The sequence below is a fragment of the Syngnathus floridae genome, chromosome 13 (assembly GCF_059516105.1).
Source record: "Syngnathus floridae isolate MCC-2025c chromosome 13, RoL_Sflo_1.0, whole genome shotgun sequence".
Taxonomy (NCBI): Eukaryota; Metazoa; Chordata; class Actinopteri; order Syngnathiformes; family Syngnathidae; genus Syngnathus; species Syngnathus floridae.
Genome location: NC_142425.1, coordinates 11,544,846 through 11,563,678, shown reverse-complemented (window position 1 = coordinate 11,563,678; position 18,833 = coordinate 11,544,846). Strand labels below are relative to the sequence as shown.

Here is an 18,833-nt window from a genome sequence, read left to right as displayed (position 1 = left end):
GGAAAACAGGAAAAGGAAGATTTTGTGGTGGTTTCAAATTTGATAGTTTGATAGCAAAAAAGGTATAAATAGAGACATTTTCTTTTAGAAAGAAAAATCATTGTAATTTATACCTAAAAAAAAAAAAGTTCAACTTTCTCTCTTATTATTTGAACATTCAGAACTACTTACGGTAATACACAGATGCTATTTGTTAGCCCGTCTATGCTGATTTACATTGTTTGTTAGCATTAAGCTAAACCTGCAAGTCAAAGCAAAAACAAGGGACTGTCTTTAAAAATAATACAATACGACTATTTATTAAATTTATTAGAAATTGGTGATTTTACTCCAGTATGATGCTTTCATTTTGAAGGTAAAGCACAATTGTCACATCTCACATGCGTTAATTATACCTATTAATACTCACTGCTTATGGTCCAGCCTTTATTTTCTGTAGCTCTAGAAAAATAGGTTTTTTTTGTAAAGCTGACAACTAATTCTATTTGAAGATGTACTTTCCCTCTCTGGTCGTGACACCCTCGAAACACATAACAAGCATTTAGGTGTGAGTCAGCCATTGACGCAAACAGGGCTGAATCATGGCTGCAACAGAGCGGCGTGTTGTGGTAGTTTTTATGCAACACATACGGATAGGGTAAAATATCAAATTTCTGTTTTTGATCAAAAATGAAACTTATATGATCTAATTTGCATAAACGAGGCTAGGTAATTTCACTCCCGCTCGGTACTAATGGCTTTATTGAAGGATTTGTCAGTCTGGTGGTGTCTACTTTTGAGGAGTGTCAAAATTTTCGCACGAGGTGTTTGTGAACACTCTCACGCGTGGGTAGCGCCACTTGTTTGGCAATTTGTCACCTGCCACGGCGAAGAAAGAAGTACCCGCGGGACAGGACAGATGCTAAGTAAGATGTAGTGTCGGAAGCAGCAAGAAGAGACGGGCGGTTATATCGAGATCCGTTTTTTAAGCGTCCAACGGTGGTCGGAAGGCCTCGGGAGAGAGTTAACGACAGGCTGCAAATGAAGATGAATCCGGCTAATTTCTCGGGGTGTCGGAAACGCAGCTTTGATCGCGTTGCAAGCTAGCCACAGAAAAAAATCCTTTTAAAATTTGGGGGGTCATTCCCATGGCGCAGATGTTAGGACTCGAGGTAAATAAATTCGTCTGTCACCATGGTAACATACTGCTAGCGCATCGTATTGACGTTCACCTCATTTTGGCGTGTTGCCGAGGCGAAGCGGGAATGTCCTCAATGGAACGGCGGCTTTTCGAAGTGGGCCTGCTGAGTGAATTACGTCGCCGCCTTTGAAGTGAAGCATTACGCCTTGGGGCTCACTTTCACAAAATGGCGAGGATCTGGAAACGAGCCACCTGGAGACTACAGACGACATGGATGCAAAAAATGGGACTTTGTTTTTTTTGTTGAATGCTTTACACATCTGCAAACACAGGCTAAGCGAACGCATTACATTGTTAGCTAGGTAGTTAGCATGTTATTTTTTTTACTCAACTCTGATGGAATCATTCTTGATCTCACTCGTTAGCATCACCAGAGCATCGCAGCAGAAACAATCTTCCGTAACCCGAGGGCTTCGACTCAATAGGTAGCGCGGAGATTAGAATGAGAAGTGAACGATGGTGCAAATGTGCCTAATTACAGGAATCAAAACGGACGTGAGAGCCGCTCAGGTGGCTTTTGTCCTCTCATCCTTCGCCCCCTCCTTGACCTCCCCCGTGGCGGTTCTATGACGCCAAACGAACATGGAGGATGGAAATGGAGGAGGGGGCTCAGACAGAAATAAACGCTGACCTATTATGAACGCGCTTGCAAAACACTAACTCAACTGCATTAACATAATCTCTTTGCTGTGTTTTACGGGATTATCATTTATAAAAAAAATCCAATGTTCCCTCCCTATTTGCCCTTTACTGTCAAATGAGGCAAAATCACTCAAGTGTATTCTAAATCTAATTAGCTGTGGTGGCTTCTGCAAAAAAAAAAAAGCCTCATATCTCAAAATAATCAACCATCGATGCTGATTCTGAAGGCCCTGGGCAGATTAGATAACCATAGCAACATAGGGAATGAAATCTGATTGGACGAATAAAGTTCCTAAAGCTGTGCAGCCAAGAGAAGCACAATAAAAGGAAGTAGGGAATATTTTAATACAGAACAAATTCTAGAATTAAAATTATAAACATATTGTAGCGCAAAAGAAGGCCTTACTGGCTGGCTTTGACAGCCAACAACTGCTAAATAGGGTTTGTGACTAACTGAAACGGGCCCTAAAATGTGTGCTAATCCCATTTGTGGTGCTCCTAATACTAAAAGACCGCATGCTAACGATGAAGCGGAAACGGAGACATAATGAAGTGGATCGATAAGTCGATTGAAGGAGAAAGGAGAAGGCGGTCATATAAACTTGCTAACAGGCCGCCGGGGAGCCGCGCACACACATATGCACACACGGCGCGTTCAAAAGAAAGAGGATGACTTCATCTAAAAATGTGCAGTAGGAGTTGACATTATTCATTCCCTGTGTGTCATTTTCATCAAAGCGTCAGTTGTTATGCTAAATTATTTAAATGCTAACGGCTGACAGCGAAGGCGTTATGTAACGTGGCGGGCGGAACAAATGGCGCGTGCACGCTATTGATTTGCGTGTGTGTACGTATAAGTGAATAATTAAAAATAATGAATCACATTTTACTAGAATTAATTTAGTACGCTTTGTTTTGATTATTTGTACCTTTTATTGAATTACATAATGTAAAATTCTTAAATGAGTTGGATTTGGAATTTTTATTTATCTATTTTTTTCACTTATGGTGACATCCAGGTCGGTTCCCAGGGCAACTGGCAGCGCGGCAAATTGATACACTAGCGAGCAGCGGCACACTATTTAGCGGTAATGAGCCTGTGACTTTAAGGGACATCAATGAGTGCGGGTGCGCCATCTCCATCCGGCACATCAGGGGGCGCATCAATATTACTTACGTGTACACTGACCTTTAACCGAGACATTTTCCGGTGTCCGAGCCCAGCTGGCGCCGACGGCGTCGCTCCGGGGCCACTCTGACACACCAACATCTGATGGAAAAACAAAGGCCAAAAAGCATAAGATGCAGAAATTCATATTTGAGTATTTACAGTCTACTCACACTGCCCTCTACAGGACTGGAGTGTGACAGCACCATCAAATGACATCAGCTACATGTATAGAATATGTATGGAAATATGCTTCAACACGTACAGGGGCTCGTGTCGGGGAGATTTTTTTTCTTTTATGTCGGAGCTCACTTTGAAGACGACGTCGCACCGCAATGCGACCCCGTGAGGCCGCATACGTGGCGGAATGTTAAAAAGGCAATTTGCCTCAGTGCTTTTATTTAACGAGAAAAAATAAAATAAACAGGGCTTTTCATGGCGAGCTGTCCTTCAAACGGAACATTAGCAGTCTGCTGTGGTTGTAAAGCAAGATCCAGTCGCACAATGGAGGCAAGTCTTACTTTGAATCATGGAAAGTATTCTAGCTTCATGCAGTGGGTATTTGAATTTCTTTCGTGCTGTCTTATGAAAAGAAACCGTGGCGTCAACGTAAACACAAGAGGTCACGCGGCAGGCTTGGCGGCGGCGCACGCTGACCCGCGGGGCGACCCGAAGGACGAAAGGTGCCGACCATCCATCACGGGCCCGACATGGCCAAGGTGAGCGGTTGTGACGGGGCCGCACGCCGAGAGGATGAGACGGACGGCGGCGAGAGACAGGGTCAAAGGTTAAAACTGTTCCCACAGTAGCAAGGGGGGCCGGGGGGGGGTGGGCCTGTTGGTCATGTCGTTAACCCACTCGTGAAACGTGTGATCCGTTCGAAAGGAAAAGTATGTTTAGCTTGCGCGTTTTCAGAATTGCATGCTAGTATTTAAAAAATAGGACTGTACCATTTTTGTATTCTCGCGGGGGGGGGGGTATCATTATTCCTCGAGCAAAAAGCGAAAAATAATCATGAGTTAACAATTAGTTAACTGACTTTTATTCCATTTTTTCCTGAGCAGAAAGCAAAAGTTTCTTGTTTCGTGCCCTCGTTCTCATGTTCACCTCGAATGCTCCCCCCCATGTCCACCGCCCCCAACCTGCTCCATGAGATGAGAGCACTCCTGCAGTGTTGTGACTTTAAGGCAGGGCCGCTATCAGACGTTTCACCCCCGAGCGATCGATGCCAACGTACCAGAGGGCTGTTTATCGCCTTCCTGCATGCTTCTTATCACCCGGACAAGGCGAGCGAGCAAGTGAGCGAGCGAGCGAAGAGAACACCTTGTTCGTGCAGGTTGTTGCTTTTTAATCCGGGGCACACTGCCTCGCCACCTTTGGAATTGCCACCGTCCAACTTTGACACCCAGGAGATTAACGGTGCGTGGCCTAAAGGGAGCAGATGGGTACAAAAAAAAAAAAAGTAGTAACGTATTGTTAACAAAGTTCTGGGTGTGCAGTACAATTAAAGTTACAGGAAATTAAATAACTACAAACATTGACTGTTCTTGCTAGTTTAAAAACATTTAAAAAACATTTTTTTTCCCGACTTTGTTTTCTTCAATTTTTTTGGTCAGTAAACACTTCAACTAAAGTCTCAAAATATTTGTTTTCTCGATACATGACAATCATATTTCAATAAGATTCCGATGATTTCCTCTATATTTTTTTCTATTCTTGTGTATTTAAAGTTTTCAAGAATTCTTGAAAGTTCATTGAGGCAGTGCCAGGGCTTTTTATTTTTTTCAACATCATTACATTCCTGTCCACCATTTTGATCAATGCCAAATGTTACGCAATATCAAAGATGTGGTTTGGACGCTTCCCTCATTAAGGCGAATTAAATGTAATCTCGCACTTCTGGAAAGCTCGGCGATGTTCCATACGTCGTCGCTAGCGGCGATGAATGAATAATGTAAAAGCGTTATGAATATACATCAGCTCCAGTGTAACTTGGAGGGAAATCCCAAGTGTTCTAATCGTCGTTCTATTAATACAGCAGCAGAGTTCTCATTTCGGCTGCTTTTTCACATTTGGTTCTTTTATACTGCCTACTAGTGGCCAAGGTGTGCATAGCAGAAAGAGCAGTACAATGTCTCAGAAATCAAACATTTTTTTTTCTTTACAATTATGACTCCAGATAAAAAATACATTTTAAAAATGCCAAAGTTTTTTTCTTGTAAAAAAATATGACTACAGTGACCGAATATTAATAATAACGATGAGTCAGTGTTTACGTACACATCGGAGCGAATGGTTACTAATGAGCGGCACTGAGTCACATGGGACACACTGCATGTGTGTGTGTGTCGGTTGTGTGTGTGTGTGTGTGTGTGTGTGTGTATTCATAGCTCGCCGGGCTCTTTTATCTGCATGGCGGCCACGATCCACATGATGTAACCGCGCCATTGAAATATCATCAGTATACAGAACAGAGAGAAAGAAAGACAAGAAGCGCCATGCAGGCCCGGAAACAGAAGCGGAATATTCATTAGGCACTTGCATAAGCTCGGAGGTGCTTGATGTGAGTCGTTGTGAATCTTGTCCATGTCGCACGACCCATTTGAAGGCCAACTTTAACCTTATTTGACTTTACACTGTCATGTACATGCCAGACCAGCAGATGGCGATGTCACAAATTGAGCTGTGCGTCTTTATCTCGGGAAACACTTCATCTGTAAACGTGTAGATGTCGCAAATATTTAGATTAAGTGCGGACGGAGATTCAATCTCCGTCTGGTGCTTCCTCTTGCTCTTCCTGCGAGGTGACGGGCTGGGGATTCTCTTCAGACACTTTTATTAGACGTATAAAAGGAAGATAAATATTTGCGCAAAGTATTAACGGAGGAAGTTCTAATGTTCCGTCAAACATTGGTTGTACGAGATGATTCAGTCTTGAATGGATGAATGAGAGCAAAAATCATTCTCATTTTTCTTTCTGCATTCAGTTTTTTCTTAAGCATCTCCTCGCCTTCCTGTGGACTAATATTTGTCTTTCCACCTCCTCCCTCCTCTATGAACATCTGGACCGAAGCTTTGCAGAAAGATAAACTTCCTTGGAGACTTTAGTGGCTTTTTGGTGCATGCGTGAACATCACAACCACGAGCGCAGTGCTAATCTTGTTAGCATTGCTAGCTACCGCCTGATGCGTAAGAGCATTTTTTGTTAATGAGCTAACAATTGTATCATCTATAAAAAAGTTGATAATAAATCTGGACATCTGCACTTCTTGACCAAAATAATTGGAACACCTGCACTAAGGGAAGCAAAAGGATAAAAGTGCTCTTATCTTGTACTTTCCAGCTGAAAGAAGCACAAACCAACCGGGGCTTCGACTTCCAGTCCAATTTCCAGCAAGTGATGAGAGTCATGATTGTTCTGCTTCTCGGGTCTGATTGAAGTCCTTTAAAAAGAAAGAAGGCACAATTGGTATGGTGGTGGCGGGCAATTGGCGAGGGAGTCGCTGTTGGAAATCAGTATCGAGAAGAAGGCCAGAGGCTACTCGGTAATCAGCCAATCAGGATTGGGAACCATCGGGAGACGCGGGCTGCTTCGTGACTGTCGGCAAAACGCGCGAGTGCAGTCCTCTGGAGCTCGGCCGTCGATATATCGCTGGATGAATCCTCAAACTAACCCAATGAAGGATGAGGAGAAACGACCTTGTCAATCAAGGGAAATGAAAGGAGATGGATGTGACCTAATGGCATGTCAAGTCCCCTCATGAGGTCTGGGAGGGCGTCCCCCTTGCCCTACCGCCCCCAGCTTGACTGCTCTCCTTCCCCAGGGCCCCATCCTGCACTCCCCCGACATCTGGAGCCTGTTTAGCATCATCCACGCGCCGTGACACTGGTCAGAAAAATGACAAGAATCTGTACTGTTTGTGCAGGAAGTTTTTTTTTTTGTGCAGAAGCCTCCGTTCTTCTACATTAACTACAAATTGACTCATGAGTTTGGGTAAGATGCAGTAAAACCACAGAACGAAAAGTATCTGCTCAATTCATTACGGCATAGTTCTCAGGCAAAGAGATGGTGCCAAAGCACTACTTTTGTCCAAATGAAACTCTTAAAATCACTTCAACATAGCTCCTTGGCACTAAAACGCCACATGATGGCGTCAAGGCAGGACTTTTATCCAAATTAAACCCTTCAGCTTGATGTTTACTCTTTTTTTTCACTGCCTATTATGATCACTGAGTTTTAAAAGTCTGTCAGTTCATTTTTAATGGTGTCTGTGTGTGTGCATGTGTGTGTGCACGGTGTTTACACAAAGCTGCCACAATCTGTCTGTGAAAGTCTTTGCCGCCGACAGATTTTTCACGCTGGTCAATCAGCGGATGAGCTTGCTAATTCTTTGTGTGTGTGTGAGTGTGAGTGTGTGTGTGATGACCTCCATGCACCTCGGCCCTTTTTTTTTGCCTGTGGGAAACTCACTCACGGGCCTGGACAACATTGCGGAGTGATCACAACCTGAGATCTACCCTGATGGTGTTATTTTTGCTGAGTCATGGAGTTCAGAAATAGATAAAAATCAGGAGTGTGTTAAAAAAAAAAGTTTTTCATGTTCAATGATTCTCCACCTAAATATGACAGCAACATCCTGAATTTAAATCCCTTCCTCTATGTGACGTAAAATATTTGTCTTGCGAAATAAAAGCATATAAAACACTGACATGCTGACATGCAAACAAGGTGACAATGGCTGTTGTCTTAGCGAGGGAGGGGGGGGTTGAGGAGCCCCCAGGTACACCCCCCCCTAAAGGATTAACCTGTCATTAGATGGCTAAATGACATTTTCCTCAGTCCCCGCAGGAAATCATTTAACAATTCAATGAGCCGAAACAGAGAAAATCGCAGCTGACGTCTGGAAGCAAAATGAAAAAGTTGCTCTAATGCCACAAATAATGAAACATTTTTCAAATTGAAAATTATTTTCAGTCGATATAGCTAACAAAGATTTTCATATGGACATTGTTTTTTTTTTTATGGGGTCTTTTTTTCCATTAGTGCTAAATCATGAGGACTTTAAAATTAAGTAATTATTAATTAACTGTTGCATTATCTTTATTTATTCCATATTACTAACATGTCTAAATGCAGTCATAGCAAAATCTACTAATTTAATCGAATAAAAGACCTTAAAGCTCTGCTGCATGGACAGTGACACATCTGAAGTTCCAACAGGCGCAGATAGAGGGCAGCGTTTGCCTTTTCAATTTGCCAAGGTACCCCAAAGAGGAGCAAAGTGTTTCATTTCAAACGAAGCACATTTGTTTGCATTCCAAACCAAACCTTTTATTGCCACCCTTTGCGACGTGAGCCCCCCCCAACCTCTGCCCTACTTTGTTGCCGCCTCTAAGAATAATGACTTTTTTTTTGTGTAATTGGCACTCTTGTACCTTTGTGTCCCGTGAAGAACATCTTGTGGAGAACATCTCAAGACAAGGCTCCCGAGTGGATGCGAGTGCTGTTGTAAGCGGCCTCATTTGCTCCCTGTGAACACCACACACACATGCCGCACACATTTTCACACATATTTTCATCTTTTATTTTCAAATGACTTCTAAAAACGTTGACTGACAGCATTTATGAAGTGAGCTAATTACATTCACTTCCTGTTTTTCATTTGCTCCGGATGTTAAAAAAGGAGAGGCGTTTATGCATTACAATGCGAGTCATATTCAAGTTGTAAAAGTGACAGAGTGAGTGAACGGCGTAATGGTGACGAGCGTATTTCTTGTCAGCGCTCGTCTTTGTGCCGAGGCCTTGTTTGAAGGACGGCGAGCTTCATAATGGAAGGATCGCGCTCCGCGGGGCCGCCCGGCCTGGCGCTTTTAGCCGTCTTTGTCACTGCTTTGCTACTTTATTACGCTTCACATTAAGACAGTTGTAAATAATTAAAAAAAAAGAAAATTTGAGGCGTACTTAAGTAAAAGTGGAAGTACTGATTCGCGCCAAAAAGTAAATAGAAGGCCTTCAAAGTTCATTAAAAACTAAAAGGCAGTTAACGTCACACTTTGAGGGAAACTTGAAATTTTCAATTTCGTCCTATCACAAAATAGATCTCTCGGCTCGTCCTTGATCGCCGTGTGGGGCGAGCGGCCGCCCCGCCCCGCCCCTGCGGCCCCCCGCCGTAATGAAAAGTGTTATGAATGTAAGTGCGTCTTAATTCTCCGCCGGCCGACGTCGGTGGGTGGCGAAATTGGGGTGGGCCGACTTAAATAGAAAACCGTGTCCAGTTTAACCGAGCTTGCGCTAAGCCGATTCTTTAAGGTCACGTTGGCACCAATGGGGGATTAGCTCGGGTCGAATCAATGTCTGATTGGGAGCTTTCTCTTGCCCATTGCCTCCCTGTGTCCTGGCAGAATGCTGCCACAGTCTGCCGATTTGTACCCAGCTCTCCCCTCCCACGGTGGACAAAGACTCACATTAGCTCACTTTTTGCCATTTTTTTTTTTGTGCATCGGGTCTGCGAAAGGATCAAACGGGCAAAGACTCCAAGAGGACGAGCTAGCAGGTGTCGGTTAGCATTGCGCGACCGTGCTAGCAGAAGGCAGCTCATCCTGATCAAATAACTCGAAATATCATCGAAAGATTTTCCAGAAATATCGATACAGGGTCGAAAAGAAACCTTGACTGAACTGAGCTTCACAATTTCTTCTTTCTCAGCCACAGGACTTTGGTTCACGTTGGTTAAATCGAATCCAAAAGTGGGCGGAGCCAGGTAGTGCTATTTATCGTGTGAAAAAATGACATTGAAGACATTGTCGGCATGGGTTTGAATGGTCGCTGACACAACGAGTCTCAAGTGACCGGCCGCCGCCACGAGTGGATGGCGAGGGCCCGCCGCCCGCCGCTTACAGAATGGCCACTCGGCCTCTGTTCAGTCGGAGGCCATTGAGAGGCTCAGCAGCTGGGAGTGTTTGTCTCCCTGTCGTAAACGGGGATGGGGGAGGGAGGGGGCGAGGTGTCATGGGGCGGGGTCGGGGGGTCAAGGCGCCCAATAGGTTGAATTGACACGGAGCTGGCCGTCACCTGTGACATCGCCAACATAATGACAAGAAGGCTACTCTAGTCTTTTAATGAGCAAACACGGGCACAATGGCGGCCTTGTGGGCGGAGAAACAGACATAGGGGACAAAAGTATTGGGACGCCTGCCATTATACTGACAGGAAGTGAATAACGGCTTCCATTCTCCTCAAGATGTCGGACAAGATGCCAGAGCCTGTCCAAAGCTCTTTGATAGGCTTGATAGAAGCCCTAACCTAGATTTGAAACCTTAACCCTCACTTTGAAACCATACCCAGGGTGGAAACCCTAACCGTGCTTCAAAATTAAAAATAAAAACCAGACTTGAAATCCTCATTTGAAAACAGGGTTTGTTTGAAACCCCAACCCCGATTTTGAAATCTGAAGACATATTTGAAACTTTTGTCAACACCCTACGTTTGTTTTGCTGGTTGCACCTGTGAAGGAGCAAGGCAGGCCTACAAAAAGAAGCTTCCTCAGCTCAGCAACCCACTTCAGCTCTCACTTGAGTGCCTCTCTTTAGGCCTGGACCCCGACAGCCCGGCCCCGCCCCTTCCTCAATCTAGCCACCGCTTCTGAAATTCCTCCACTGGCCTTGTAGCGCGGATCAACTCCCCCCCACCCAGGCATCGAGGGGCATTCAAAACGAATTAACACCCAATCAATGGGGGAACAGTGAAAAAAAGGGCAAAGAAGAGAAACGGGCAGAAAGGGAGAAATCTCCTTAGCAACATAATCTAGGCGGTCTGGCGAGAGAGGAGCGCTGAAAGGAGGAGAAAAGGAGTCTTGTGGGCCGTGCCGCTGTTTGGGGAGGCGCGAGGGATGGCGCACAAAGGCGAGTGCTGCAAAATGGGAAAATGAACACATAAGAAACTGTTCCCTTTTTAGCCTCCCAGAAAAGGAACACAATCGGGCACATGAAACCCGAGCCCGGCCTCTCGCTCTGGCCGAGCAATCCGCTAACTGTAAAAGGAAGTCGATGATCATCATTCGAATAGAGCATTAAAAAAAGATAAAGTGCAACCTCCAAGCTATGAAGGACATTTTCCCCTCAGCGGTGTTATGATATTGTTTTCATATCGGAGAGCAATTAGCAAGAGGGGCGAGCCCCGTAGCCACCAGCCGCCCCGTAAGCGGCCTTTGACCTCCCAGCCCATTGAGAGGAGGGTGGGCTTTAATTAGGAGGCCAATAACCCTCCTGTTCTGTTCCTTTCTCAGGAGTAGCAATCATGCTACGGGGTCAGTTTGACCCGTTGCACGTTTGAGACCCAAATATGTCAGAAACGATAACAGAAAATGTGCACTGTAAAAAGTACAATGCTATTCTTGAATTCGGTAATGAAAATCAGCTACTCTGGGTCAAATTGACCCATTGACTCAGAATCAAGATGAATATGGAGGAATTGTATTGAAACACTTTGAACTCAATTACAAACATTTTATTGCTAAGAAGAAACTTTTTATTAACGTTAAATGTGGGTCGATTTGACCCACATAACAGAAGGGCTATTCGCCAACTCACATATTGCTCGGGTTAACCGCATTGAACATTTGTAGTAATGCATTAGAGTGGTTTTAAAGGTCAAGTTTCATACCCCCAAAATATGTTTCACCTTGAAAATGGGTCAAATTGACCGGGTGCTTTGTTAAATGACTTTGAAAAGGAGAATTGGAGTGGTGTGAATGTGACTTCAAATGTAAAATAGTGACGGAGCATGAAGAAAATCCACTTGTGTTGCCTCCATGTACTACATGCGTGATGTGAAGGTCACACGTTGAAAAAAAGAAGAATATGAAAAGGCGGGTCAGCACCAGAGCAGAGAAAAGCGTCTAAAGAGGTGAGACAAAGTCAAAAGGTGGGGGGGGAAAAATAGATGACAAGAGCGATTCTCTGCATTCAAGCGGCTGATTTCACAGTGGCACAAAGACGCTTTGGGGACGTTTCATCCTTTTCACATTTCCTGCGCGTTTATTCAGCGTTTATTCGCCGGGCGCGGCGTCTGCTGGAAGGAGTCAGCTCCATTCACGGCGCTCTTTTATAAATGGCCCCAGCATGCAGCAGCAGACCGCGGCCAATCGGCCAATTACGCCCCCCCTCGGCACACCGGGGCCGCAAAAGAAGGCGGCCCACAATGGGATCACAGGCCAGATAAACGACCCTTTAATGGAGTCGCCCCGCAAACAGGCCCAAACCGCGCGCCCCACTTACGTATTCCATCACGCCGCTGCCCCTCGTGTTTCCTCTTGCAACAGGCACAGCTGGGGAGAAGCTCGCACCAGGGACAAAAATGACTCTTTCCCCGGGGCCCCCCCGAACCACACACCCGAGGCCCCTTTTGAGACTTTTGGCCGAACAAAAGCATCTGTTGCAATACTGTGCCGCTCGACCCCCCCCCCCCCCCCTCCTCCCAGCTTAACTCTCTTGGTAAATAAGTTCTGGGTCAAATCAACGCGTTTAAATTACAAAAAAAAATAGGGGGAGGTGTGAGCACATTTTTGTTCTTTTATTACATTTTTAGGGCCTGAGAAGAAATCATTATGGCGAAGGGAATCAACTTTTTAGTCGTGTCAGGCATTCAGTTCTTGGGCCTTCATTGATAGTGATACAATTTGATTAAGTCCTAATTATAGAAAGCCTCAATGTGCAATATAACAGCATCATCTGGAACAGTTCAGAATCAATATCTAATATGACAAAAATATGAAAAAAAAATGGAAATGACATCTTACTCACCAGTGATGCTGATTCTTAGATGTTCATGATGCTAGAAGTGTGTTTTGCTAGTTGAACAGATTTGCTCTGACCAACCAATCAGGGGCCGGAAAAATGTAGACATCATCGAAAGCCAGAGGACCTGGGAAGATGAATTTAAAGTCCGGTTAAATTAACGCAAAATAAATATGCACAAGTGGACTGCAGTTTGAAGTTGTAATAGCACCAATTGCCTGTAGATGGCAGACATTGCTTAGTTGCACTTACAACGTGACTTAGCTAATTATTTTCTACAGACTTGGTATGTTACGCAAAGTACCTCAATAATATTAAAATGAGCAATAAATTGAGTTTTAAGGGAAATAATTACAGAACGAGCGAGGAGGATTTAGACGGATATGCTCCGGGATGGAGGACGAGCTTAAGCAGCTCGCTCACCTTGTGCTACTCGCTTTTGTGCGCCATCACAGGAGCTTCTCATCCATCTTTGTCTCGCGAGCTCAAATAGATAGAAGTGAGAGAGAAAGAGAGGGATGGATTGGGAAAACGAGAGAGAGAAGTGCAGCTGTGGGATGAATAGGAGTGGGAACGAAGGGATGAGTTGGGAAGGGGCAGCTGCAGGGTGGTCCTGCCCCCCCTCCCCATTTCTTGCCGGTCGGGTAGCGGCAACACTTTGTATGGATTCACATGTTGCGCTACATTATTGAGTCATCGCGCTGCTAAATGAGACTGTTAAAATGCTTGGTTGCACAAGCAAACAGGATTTTTACCAAAATGACCAAGATGAAGAATGTTTTGTGTTGCTGCTCCATCTGTGTTATTGTAACATCTCGGCTAATTCCCGTTAGCACATCTATGTTAGCATGTAGCTAGCAGACCCGTCAGTGTGAACATTTTTGTATTTAAATATGACAATGATGACAGTTCTGATTTTATCTGCAAAAGTTCGACTGGGACTAACAAGAACTTGAAGCAAGCACGCTTGACCTCTAATTTGGTGATTTCAGGCTGCCCCTCTGCCCCTCCCCTCTCCTAAAGTGATAAACAGGGGCTCACAATTAAATCCTTAAAAGAACACAACCAAAGGGGTTGCAACACTGACGGCTGAATAACGTAACAAAAGCTGCAGGTGCAAATCAAAAGTGTCAGCAAGTTCAAATCCCTCCTCCTTCCCCGCCCTCTCTCGTGTCCGACGGGTCGCACTCATCAACCAAACCTCCACCCTGGCTTCCACCTGCCACTGGCCCCAAACGCACCTCTCGTGTTGGATGGCGGCAAACATAAAGTGAATTAAAAAGATCCTCCAAGCTGGGGGCTCATTTCGAACGCGGGTGGCGTCCAACTCTACAGTACGAGATATCTTCACGTCGCACTTAAAACAAATTTACTCCCAGGGACCATTGTGGAGCTTCTTTTTCAAGAGTGTGTTTAGCATTCAGCTCGGCTCAGGAAGTCTTTGTCCGGCCCGCTTGCACTTCAAACCTCCCGAGTGTCGGCAATGGGTGGGGGGTGGGGATCGATTTGATTCTAATCGGAGCATGAAAAGAACATGATCTAACTGCTTTCACAGGCGAGTATATTTAGGCCCCAGTCCTCGAGGTCGCCGCCGCCCCTCCTAAGACTCGACGCGCGGGCCACAATGACGCTGAGCCAATTTAAAAAAGCTTTGAATGTCTCGTCAATGACTTTGTGAATGCAAAGGAGAGAGATTTGGAGAGAAGTGAAGGGGCGGAGCCAAAGGGGGGGAAAAAAGAAAAAAAAGCAGACATAAAAATTCCAAGAGTTGTTTAAAGCGTGGGTGGGTTCATTTGCATGACAGCGCCTGCTGAATACGACTGACCCTTCTCGGACCGCCCCGGTGCTCGAGGATGAGCGGCGGCCCGACGTGCACGCTTTGACCCAAATCATTGACTCTCAATGGATACTCTGTCCCAATGAGAAAAAACAAAAAAATCGGGGTGGAAATTACTTTTGATAATACAGTGGAACCCCTCTGGTCAGCCACAAGTTCTATCGGAACATTGCCGGACCTCGGATTTGTTCCTCAGGAAACACAGGATGGATAGTAGACCATTGGGAAGATCTTCAAAATCATTCTAATCGCTGATTCACAGGCCTCTTACGATGTTATTGAAGCCCACCAACATCAATCAAACCCCCCAAAACCAGCCCAACACATTCGACAGGTGCAGCCGAGCTCTTGCACGTGCACAACGCAGTGATTTAATGCAAATGAGCAGGTGAGAGCGGGACATAAAGTGGACCCCCCCCCCCCGGGTGATACGGCCTGCATACAAATAGCGGCTGGTCCCACCCTGGCCCGCAAGCCCGTCCCCTCGACCTCATGCCAAGTGGCGACAAAGCTCAGACAGGGGCGCAAACGCGAGCTCCATTCATGAGGAGAAGCAGACAGGAGCTCCTGACCTCGACCTCAGCTGTCTCAACGATGCTAAATTCGATGCGGCTCAAACAAAACCGGTACACATTTTTTTTTTGCAATTTAGGTATCTTGGTGAAAATGATTAAAAGTTCGACCACTCGTAGGTGCAAGCTCATAAAAAACAAAATACTTGCTTTCTACTGAATTTACATCTCATGATGGTTCGTTTGTCAGGGTGGATTCTTGTCAAGGAAAAATTGGAATGCCCTATAAGTGATCATGATGACAAAGTCAAAACCCGAGATCCAAATCACAACCACGCGGCCTTCATTGTCCAAATGAGCTGACGGCCTCCACTTGTTTCTTCATCAGAGATGAGCGATAGAGAGAGAAATGCGCTGTTTTGTTCAAACTCAGATGAAGCGCTTACAAGCGGCCATGAAAAATCGACATAACGAACGTGACACTTTGTTTTCACTGCATAGCCCGAGTGCTTTGCTCAACAAATCACAGAGAGAAAAAAAATAAACCTAAAGTCTGAGCCCAACCCAAAGTCTAACCTGACACATCCCTGGATAGGTGCATGAGGGGCCGAGAGTCGTCCATTCGCAACAAAAGACCCCGAACGCAACATTCCACTCTGCTTCCGCTCCAGCAAACACGTTCAATCGCAAGAATCGCCCCACCACTCACTCTCCCTGCTTCCTTCTCTCTGTGGAACATCTTAGCTTCTTACGATCGACCAACTTAAAATAATATTTGTGTATTTTTTAAATGTATTATTTTATTTTGTATTATTTTGATTATTTATTCTATATTTTACATCATATTCAATTTTATTATTCAATATTTTTTAAAAGATCTGCATCATTTGATATCTTTAACCCTGGTCAGATATGACCATATAGTTTTTGAAAAAAAAAAAGAATCTCCAAGCAGTGAAAGGACATTCAGGGTTAGTGCTGAACTGAAATATGGAAAATCTAAACATCAAGATTAAAGCGAAAAGGCCGCTCATTAACGAAGATAAACCAGTACAGTATCTTGAACCAGCAGGGAGCCCAATAACGAGTGCTGGCGAGATCTTCTCATTACGACTAAAGGCGAAAATTGCCGTGCGTTTGACAAGTGGAGCAAGAAAAGATTGAAATAAGGGCTGTTTTTCTTGCCGTAATTGCGTTTGCTTGGTCTGCCGGAAACAATCGTGTAGCGCCACAATAACCTTTAATGGCGGCGCGTTCTCGTGGGAACTTGACCGTGAGCCGCCACCGCTGCCGCCATCCCTCGCCGTTTATCTCTGTTTTGTTTTGGCCCGGGCCTCGTTTAATTGCTGGCGATATCGGGGAGACGCCGCAAACGAGGGCAGGCACACTTCAGTCTAGAGCGGCGGGAGTGTCCGGGCGGCTCTGGGAGGCCGAGGAGAGTCGTCCTAATTAGCGGAGAGGCTGATGCGGGACGTCTGTATGGGCTGCCCTTTGTTCGGCGGGCGCACTCTTCTTCCTCTGAGGCTGTCACTTTACTTTTCTATGAGACTGAGAGACAGACCCTCTAAGCGTCCTCCAGCTTACAAAAAACACATTTGCCGGGCATAACAATCTTTCAGGAAGGCACATTTGTTTTTTTCCATGTTAGCCAAACGACGAGCTAAGCGATCAGAAGTTTAATGGTTCAAATGGGAAAGCGCCATTTGTTGGAATGTCACTGGAGGGCGATGCTAATTTTCTGTTAACATGTCAATGGGATTTTGCATTGACTTTAGCGTTAGCACTTAGAATCTGGAACGCGTGTCACTCCATTAAAGGTGATTCGATACTCTTTTTAAAACATGGGCAGCAAAACGATTCAAGGACGATTCGACTTGAAATGGAATGATTCGATTCAGTTCAGGCAGTGATCATTTTAAGACCTTTTTTTAAATTTCTTATTTGATTTTAATCCTACCATTTCCTTCTAAGACACATTCCTCCAATAAAATACAATTCAATACATTTATCGATATATTTTAAAGCAGACTGATTCAATGAGTTAATATCTTTATAAGACAATGGGTAAAATAATCTGCATAGATTACACTAATCCATTCTAAACTCCTGTTGAGCTCGTCTTTGTTTCATCCTTGGCTTGTCACTTGCATCGTCGCAAAGGACGCAATTATTTCCGACTCATTTTTGCATAGAAAGCCAATTATTCACTGAGAATTTCGTACCCGTGATGCCCTCCCACTCCCCCCCTCCCTCAGGGAAGCCATGAGACGGAGAGCGAGCGCTGCAGCTGCTATTCACAGCAACGAGATAATTGTTAATGAAAAGTCATCGTGCGGCATTATGTTGTCGGCGGGGTCATTGTTCATCTCATTGAAGTCTATATGGCGGAACAGAGTGTTTTCCTTTGAGTCGGGGGCATTGGGGATCTGTTGCCCGGTAACTGATAAAGGGCCCAATCACCCACTGTATTGGCCAAGATGGGCCGCAGACTGGCCCCGCCTCGACAATGCCACGTTTGTAAAAAGGCGGTGATACAAGTTAATGATGCTTGTTCAACAAAACATTAATGGGCTTCTTCACGCTTTAATATGGCATGGGATGGACCCTGAATGAGGAGGAGGAAGGGGGGGGCAACGGGTGAGGAGGGGTTAACTTTAACACTAACGGTGTATTTTTTACAATAGGGAGGAGCTATAAAGATATAACGGCAATGGAGACAGATGAAAAAGAGGAAAAAGGTGTTTTTTTTTTTTTAGTTTGCAAACTTAGATTTGGAGCTTTTTCTCAAAGCCCCCCCCCCCTCGCCCCCGTTAAAATTGAATTTTCATCGGATTGAATGGGGCTGTGATTAATTGCCCATCATGAAGTGAAAAGGGTGAATAGTGGCGGGCTAACCGCAGCACTCCAAAGTTTAAGAAAAAAAGAGAAGGCACTCAACAGTGAAAGTCAAAATGGAGGCAAACAAGTGATGACTGAAAGTGGAGAAGAAAAAAAAAAAGAGATGGAATTTTACAAGTGATAAATGGAGCTGAAAAGTTGTACGGTGCCGAGAATCAAATCGGAATGGTGACAGATTGAAGTTGGATTGTTTTGCTTAAAAAGTTATGTTAGAAAAAGTTGTAATGTTAGAAGAGTTAAGCCATAAAAAAAAGCTTTTTAAATTCTGAGATCAAAGTCGTCATATTGCCAGGTAAGTCATAAAATTGTAAAAATATTGTCATAATTTAATGAACATATTAGCAACGTTATCGTCAAAACTATGAGGCTTGTTTTTCAATAATACAATTTAAAAATATATTATTTTACTTTTATTCATAGATATTTCCACACCATTAAAACTTAAGTGAGTCGTTTTTCCGTTTTCTTTCCATTTATTTCATCATTGACAGACACCCAAGCAGGAATGATCTCAATTCCGAAATACGGCCCCCGCCCGAGCGGAATAAAAAGGAATGATAGGAAATCCCTGGTTTTGCCCTTAAATGGCGTAATTTTCTCCTTGAATTATGAAAGTAATGGCGAGGTAACAGGCTGTGCTGCGCGGTACCCGGCGGCTTAATGCCTGCTAAACCCTTCCACGTGGCTCCACTGGCCCTGGCAATTAGGCCTCATTATAGCCTCATAAAGGGCCTCGTTTGGGGGATTACTTAATAGACAATGAAATTTTATCGTGCAGAATTATGGAAAAATAATGTGTGA

General features: G+C 44.5%; 2 long non-coding RNA genes across 2 annotated transcripts in view; one reads left to right on the top strand and one right to left on the bottom strand.

The window, feature by feature from the left end:
• Window positions 1-3,834: 3,834 nt before the first annotated feature.
• Window positions 3,835-18,833, bottom strand: part of LOC148388816 (uncharacterized) — a 65,043-nt gene continuing 50,044 nt past the window's right edge. Inside the window, exons 8-11 of the long non-coding RNA XR_015862326.1 lie at window positions 12,792-12,912; window positions 8,427-8,520; window positions 6,355-6,433; window positions 3,835-4,418 (exon numbers count right to left, since the gene is read on the bottom strand). This is a non-coding gene — a long non-coding RNA (uncharacterized LOC148388816). The remainder of the gene's footprint in view (window positions 4,419-6,354; window positions 6,434-8,426; window positions 8,521-12,791; window positions 12,913-18,833) is intronic.
• On the top strand, window positions 4,190-7,102 carry LOC148388820 (uncharacterized). Its single transcript, XR_015862327.1, has 3 exons — window positions 4,190-4,409; window positions 6,064-6,179; window positions 6,334-7,102. It is a non-coding gene; the product is annotated as an uncharacterized LOC148388820 (long non-coding RNA).